The sequence below is a fragment of the Chinchilla lanigera genome, unplaced genomic scaffold, assembly GCF_000276665.1.
Source record: "Chinchilla lanigera isolate Chin_1 unplaced genomic scaffold, ChiLan1.0 scaffold00053, whole genome shotgun sequence".
Taxonomy (NCBI): Eukaryota; Metazoa; Chordata; class Mammalia; order Rodentia; family Chinchillidae; genus Chinchilla; species Chinchilla lanigera.
The window spans coordinates 12086217-12093812 of NW_004955454.1; the positions used below are offsets into that span (position 1 = coordinate 12086217).

General features: G+C 41.6%; 1 long non-coding RNA gene across 6 annotated transcripts; it reads right to left on the reverse strand.

The window, feature by feature from the left end:
• Window positions 1–1715: 1715 nt before the first annotated feature.
• Window positions 1716–4465, reverse strand: LOC102029042. 6 transcript variants are annotated; one of them, XR_001236212.1, is made up of 4 exons: window positions 4241–4465; window positions 3292–3356; window positions 2565–3102; window positions 1716–2044 (listed from the first exon to the last, which is right to left on the reverse strand). It is a non-coding gene; the product is annotated as an uncharacterized LOC102029042 (long non-coding RNA). The 6 variants fall into 6 exon arrangements; XR_001236211.1 differs by having other exon boundaries at window positions 2565–3132; XR_262786.2 differs by having other exon boundaries at window positions 2565–2914; window positions 2997–3356.
• Window positions 4466–7596: the final 3131 nt, after the last annotated feature.

Consider the following 7596-nt stretch of genomic DNA (forward strand, 5'->3'; position numbering starts at 1 on the left):
ATGTCATTCTGGTAATTACAATTATGTTATCTTCTTCTACTACACTTGTTGCTTTCAAATTTAAAACACTAGAATTTATTTTGTACCTAATATTTTTAAAATTATAAACACTAGTCTATTGCTCTTATGTTAAAATTCTATAATAGACACAAATTTTTAAAAAAGACCTTTTACAATCTTTAACTATCTGCAAGAAAGTGTCAAAGTATACGTTTTTGACTGAATAGATATTAACAGGAGTAGTTTAAGGAGCCTCACGTAGCTCCATGGTAGAGAAATTATCTACCCTGAGTATGAATCCCTGAGTTTGATCATCAGCCCTGCAAAAATAAATACTTTTTTTAAAAAAAAAAAATAACAGCTACATGTGTACTTTTAAAAAATCAGACATTTGGCATTCATCTTACTCTATAACTGTTAAAATTAACTTTTAAAGCAATTTTCCAGGCATCAAGAATTCACCCAAAACATGCTAACATATTCATTTATTCATCTGAATAATTCTGTAATTAGAATTAGGAGTATGTTACTTTCCCAAATAAACTAACAGTGTAAAGTGGATAATAGCCATAGGTTCAATCTATGTTGCTTTGAATACCAGTAGTTGCTTTGTATGCCTTGTAAGTCCTTTCAGCTTATTTCATAATGGCATAAATAAGTGTCTCTCTATACCACTGGGGAAAGACACCAGTTATTGGGGTGTATCAATTTTATATCTTAATTATGCTCGTGACTTTTTCTGTGAACATAGTAATTCCGAGAAAAACCACTAGGAAGAGATCTCACTACAAAATAAAACAGAAAGAGGCTGGGGATTTAGCTGAGTGGCACAGTGCCTGCCTGGCAAGCGTGAGATCATGAGTTCGATTCCCAGTACCGGAAAAAAATAAAACAAAAACAAACAAACAAAATAAGATAGAAAATACCTGGCTATTTGTTGAATAAACCTTTAGAATTTCCCTTACTTTTTTCTGTATATTTGTATTGAAAAACAAGACGTAGCTTACATAGGCAGCAATATGAAAATATTCAAATGAGTTTATCTAAAAGAACAAAGCAAAGTTGGTAAGCAAGGCTAATTCTTATAAATTTTTATTACCAACAGACCAAAAATCTGTACATTGGAAGATAATCAAATTTGATTTAATATCCTTCAAAAGTATAACACATTTTAACAGGAAGATACAACTATTTCCACTTCTAAATATTTTATTTCTCCTTGCTGATAGTTCTTAAACTATGATGATAAAGTGTGCTCCTGCCAAGTGCTTCTATAGAATTTAAAAACTTGCTTGTGGATTCATATTGTTCATCACTGGTACAGTCTGATGTTCCTTTGTTTTTCTCAGAGACTGAACCAAAGATCTTTACGCTCACTTACATTCCCAGCCCTTTTTAATTTTGTTTTGTTTTGTTTTGAGACAGGGTCTCACTAATGTTCCCAGGCTGCCTCAAACTTGGAATCCTCCTGCTTCAGCCTCCCAGAGTGCAGAAGGTACAGGTATGTGCAACCATTTACAGCTCTGTGTTTTGAATGTATTGATTCTCCTCATTTCTGGAGTGAGAACTACTTATTTTTTTAATTGCACACACTGAAGATGGGAAAGAAACACTAACATTGAGAAAATGTTTCACCTTATATGTGGGTTATGACAACTTGTTTTTTAATTTTAAAAAGAAAAATAAAACAAAATTTAAAAAAAGATAATAGAGACTTACTTTTTATTATGGATTTTATTTTGTCATTTATTAACAGAATTAAAATAGGCACATAGACGGTCTCATGTACACATTTTTAGCAAAATACACCTATGGAAGGTGTTTGAATCACAGCGTGTGTGTGTGTGCACGGTGTTCACGTGTGCGTGGGGGGGTGCACAAGCGCACTGGCACGTGTGTGAGGGGCCCCTGTGTGTGCGTGTGTCGGCACCCTCACAATGGTGCGCTCCCGCTGCTGGGAGGTGGCCCGTGCTGTTCCCTTTTGCTTATCTGAGTATTACCAGCAGACTCCGCTCCCCTCTGAGGAAAGATGGCACCGCGTCACCTGTGACAGGAGGGATAAAAAGGTAATAAACGACCACACGAGAGAGAGAGAGTGCAGCCACATTTTTAACCTTTCCTGGCATTGCGAGCCTGACTTCCAGGCCTTGCAGAGGAGCCAGGCCACCAGGAGTGAGGAGCAGATGGAACAGGCAGTAGTAAGACATTATGAACATTTTTGAAAATGATTCCACAAAGCCAAGTGGCCTGTGGAGTTGCGAGAGGGGAGGGAACAGCAACCTGACTTTGACATTTTTCAGCAGGTGGCAAGCACTACCGAATGACGCCGCTATGGAAGCCACGGGGCTGGGGGTGGGGGCGGCTGGAGCGCTGAGAGGAGGAGCAGATGTTCTCCTGCTCCCGGCCGGTTCTGCCTGAGAGTCTGGCAGCCATCTTCCACCCTGCACCCATCGGTTGGACAGAAATTCTGAGCCAAGAGCTAGAGTGGCTCCAGCCTCGCCAAAGGCAGGCCGCTCCGTGCAGTACCAGGATGCTACTCAGATGGGTACTAAAACCCTCATTACCTGCAGGATGGAATCCAACTCCTTAGGCTGACATTTGGGGGTCTCCATGATCCAGCCTCACACGATCTTTCCAACATGGCCTCCCACTTCCTTTCCTAAAAGTCACACGTCACCAAAGCAACCATCACTCTGCATCACGGGGCACCCTGTCCCGCCTCCCGGAGGTCCTTCCACCTGCGGCTCCCTCCTGCCCCCGCCCTACGTCCTCTGGGGCTCAGCTGAAAAACCTTCTCCTGAGGAAGTCTCTCCAGTGCCCCACTGCCCTCTTGCATGCTCCGCCAGCACTTAGGCTATTTCTTCCTTACATGATCCGGGTCCAGATGATTATCTTTCCAATTAGTCTGCAAGAACTTGGGAGGGAAATACTCAGCCCTGCTCACTGCTGCATTTGCATCTCATGCAGGGCCTGACAGCAGCCTCTCACCTCCTTACCATCTGTTGAGCTTTTGCCATGTGCACCGCGTCATTTTAACCTTCCTAGGTTTGAACTCCGGATCGCCAGCCTTGCCACTGGATGTACTGCTTAAAACATCTGCGGCTGTGATGTGAAAATCACTGGCGTGGGCATCTGGGTGGGATTTTTTTTTTTTTACAAAAAGCCAAAGAGGTTATAACTGTCATCAGAGAAGTCACTGGACCAACAGAGTATCATCAAGTCACCCAACCTGAAAGGGACAAACTGCACAGAACTCCTTAACACTGAAAATTTTATGGGAAAATGTTTTACCTTTGACAACGCTACCATCCAGTAGCTCTTCTCTCTTCTGACAAGCTTGACCACCCTGAACATGCCTGGAAAAAAAGTAATGTTTTATAGAGTTAAAGGTTGAGCCAAGCCTCAGCAATTTTCTGAGTTAATAAGATTCTGCCTCAAAATAAACAAAAAACAAAGTCCGGGGATGTAGCTCAATGTAAAGGCTTTGGGTTTAAGCCCAGGATTACATAAATAAATAAACAAACAAATAAACAAACCACCTTCCCTTGTCTTTCTACCTTCTGTGATTTAAAAGATAAATGCATAAAACATCAATTAGAAATCTTTGTCGGTAGCTACGAAAGATACAGGGATGTAGTCTATGATAATCACAATTTAAAGAGAGCTGAACAAGGATGGTGAGGAAGGCAGTATACACCATTTGAGCTAGACTGTTATTCATTGAAGCTATATTGTTTAAAGTTTAAGAGGTTAATGGCAATCCCCAAGATCACCTAAGAAATTTGACAAGAAAATATACAGTGGTGGAAATAAGCATACGCAATAAAATTAATAAAGTAGCAACAAACTCAAGGACAGTATTAGTACTCTAACACCTCAGAGGTGATTTTTAAAGATAAGACCAAAAGCATTAATTCATTAAGATAAAAAATAAATTTCAAACAGAAATACTAAATCAGTTTCTTCATTCTATGTGGAGCAAAGTGAATAATAAGAGCACTGAGAAAGATCTGCATGCTTTGCTGATTCGAGATAAAACACACACACCTAAGAGGAGATAGGCAGAGTAAGGGCACCCTCAATCCCTGCAGCTCTAAGGCCTGAGCACTGTCACAGAGCAAGAGGGTCTCAAAGTACGGTCCCAGGACCAGCAATCTCTGCCCCACTCCCGTGGCCCCCGGGAATTATCACATCTGCCAGGTCGCAGCCTCCTAATCCCTGGAGCCTGAGGATGTGTTACCTTCTACGGCAAAGGAGAAGGCAGACCGCAGATGGGACCGTGTGCTAATCAGCTGGCTTGGAGATCAGAAAGGATCTTGGATTATCCAGCGGCCCAGCGGACTGTCAGGTCTCTATAAACGGAAGAGGGAGGCCGAGGGGTCCGAGTGTGGGCAGCTGGAAGATCCTGCGCTGCTGGCTTTGAAGACGGAGAAGCCACCGCCGAGGCACGCTGGTGGCTCTAGCAGCCGAAAAGGCAAAAAAGGAACCTCCCCGGGAACCCGGAAGTCACAAAGCCCTATGGACACCTTGACTGTAGCCTGCGGAGTTCCAGTTTGGACTTCTGGCCTCCCAAACTGTAAAGGAATAATGCGTGCTGTGTTCAGCCGTTAACATGGTAGTAAATTCTGAGAGATTAGGGTAGCAGCTAGAATAAAACCCGGATGTTCTTCTGGGCTTTCTCGCAGTATGATACTGACCTGCTTTGAAACATTTGAATTTAAATTTGCTTTAATTTTTTTATTCTAAGTAAATGTGCGACTGATTGCCTAATTTTATATTTTTTGTCAGAACTGTGTAAGCTTCAGGCTTCATTAAACCCACACTCTCCCTGGGGACCAGGCTAACCCATTTCTCAGGGGTCCCAGTGGGTTCCCACCACCCAGGGGCGCCTCCGTCTCAGCGCAAGGACTGGGAGCGGCCGGTTCTCCCGTCTCAGGCTGCTGAGCTTCCCCAGAGGCAGGGCTTGGATGTGAACACGCGTGACTCCAAGGCCTGAGCCCCGTGTCACAGTACCAGAGGTTCCCAAAGTGAGGTCCCGGGACCAGCAGCCTCTGATGCCCCCCGGGACTGTTACACCTGCCGGATCGCAGCCTCCTCGGTCTGACAGTTTCCCAGGGTACCGGTGCACACTAGCATTTAAGAATAAAGAATTATCCTGAGGAGCAATCTACTGGCGCGTGGGGTTAAGGACCGACGTTCTGCTCTGACCTGTAGCTAGAATAGCGTAGCTGCAAAGACAAGCTACAGGCTGTTGGCGTCTAGCGTTTCTCCAGCCTTGGCCGCAGCATCTCTGGTAGCCAGGCACCCTCTTGTGGAAGAATATGTCCACTGCATGAAAGCAGTAATTTCTGAGCCGTACATAAACTTACCTGATTCTTGTTTTGTTCTTTTTTTTTTTTTTAATTTTTTTTTTAAGAGTAAAAGAAGGATAACATAGTAATAGGGGGGCTTACCGAATTACAGACAAAGTGATAGGAAATTATCAATGGTTATTGTTTTACATATTGTTATCTACAAGATAGTTTCTCAGGAAAACAAATAGATAGTAGTGAGTTACAGACAAAAGAGGTAGGAGATTATCAAGAGCTGTTGTACTATACTTTGGTATCTTCAAAGTGGCTTCTAAAGAAAATAAACAGAGCTATACATGAGTGACCTATTGAATAATCATTAACTATTCTCTATGGTTGTTGTAGGAAACACATAGTAATAGACATGCATTCATTTACGAAATAGGATAGGAACATTACAAACATTACAGAGTTATGGACAGATTAGTAGGAAAATATCAATGGTCTTGTTTTGCTCTTGTTTTGGCTTTATTTTTACTCCAATCTGTCACAGACTGAATTTGCTTTTGTAAAAGACAATAACTTTCTGGGAAGGTTAAGTACTATAAATTATATACGTAAGTTTCAAATGTTTCCCCTCATCTGGGGTCAGTAAGTATGTGCGGATTACAAGCCAACATTTGGAGGAGCACCGCACCGTTTAACTACTTAGGAGTTCAAGATGTATCGCTGAGAACCACTTCTGTTTTGGAGAGATTTCGTATTTTACACTGCGAAAAGAACAAGCATGAGGAGCTCAGTGGCACAGCGCCTACCTGGCAAGCACAAGGTTGTGCGTTCGATTCCCGGTACCAGAAAAAACAACAACAAAAAAAAATCCAAAAAAAAGAACAAGCCTGAATGTCTAAATACAAGCATATATTCTGCAGTGGTTCTGAAGTGACCACCACCAAGTCTGAAGCCCAGCTCTAAGCTACCCCTCTGCACACATTAGATTCTTGATACCTATTTATATTTGTGTTTGCATTTTGTCTTGCTTTGTTTTCCTCTTATAAAAATAATGAGTTTGTAGTCTTAAAACAATCTGCTGCTATGAATTAACATGAGGATATTTAAAAAGAAAACTCTACATCTGCTTTTTTCTTTTTATTACTTACTCCCATTTGACATTTTGGTGCTTTTTACACCGTGAGCAATTAAAAGCTTAGTACAAAGGCTAACATAAAAACAGGTGCTTTGAGCTTTCTTTGTACAAATCTAACTGACCAATCAGCTAGCTGGTAGAGATGAACCAACAAGAAAGTAGAATTCAGTCAATATTAGAAAAAAGTAAAATAAAATAAAATAAGAGGCAGACATAAAGATCAATTTGCATCGCTAGATGTTAAAATGGTGTCCAGAAGAACAAAAAATTGAAACTTGAAATAAGGATCAACCATTAACTAGTCGCCTAAAATATATCTGAGCTGGATGTGCTGGGACAGGCTGTAATCCCAGCTGCTCTGGAGGCTGAGGCAGGAAGATCACAAGTTTAAGGTCAGCCTGGGCAACATAGTGAGACACTATCTCAAAACAAAAAAAATTTAAAAGGCCATGGACATAACTAAGCATGCCCTGAGCTCAAGTCCTAGTAGTGAAAAATAACATTTTAAAGACTAACAGAAGCAAATTGCAAGAAATCACACGTAATGTTATTTAAGCAGAAAATTTCTTGTGATTCTGTAGAGGTTATTTGTAAATGAATCGTCTTCCTTTTCATGATCTCCAAAGTGTAATTATTCATCACTTTTAAAGTTTGCCCCTGTGGAAGATGACTGAAGCTCAGTTACCCATCACACATGACCTCATAACATTTTTAAATCATTTTCTCATTTGCAGTTTAACAAATTTTACTCAAAGTGCTATTTGTTGTAGTCGGGGCTTACAGGGGAATAGATTTAATACAGGACACAGAATTTATGTCCCAAAGACACCCAATGAATCAAATGCAGAAGAGTGCAGGAGATCTGTCCACACACTAGAATTCAGGCCCAAAATATCCAGCTGAGGGCCTGGATCCCACGGCAATGTCCTCCACAAGTCCAGCTGAAGACCTAGAGCCCATGACAATGTCTCAGCAAGTCTGCGTGACAAACTTCTCCAGAAGAATCAACAGCACACCATCTTCCCTTCCAGTTCTCTTTTTATGCTGCTGGCAACAGTCCCCAGGTGGGCCTCCACACCCAGCACCACGCTGACTCAGTTCAGCTGGGTGTTACAAGTTGACAACTAGTTAATCCACCACACTATTTCTTCTAGTTTTAAA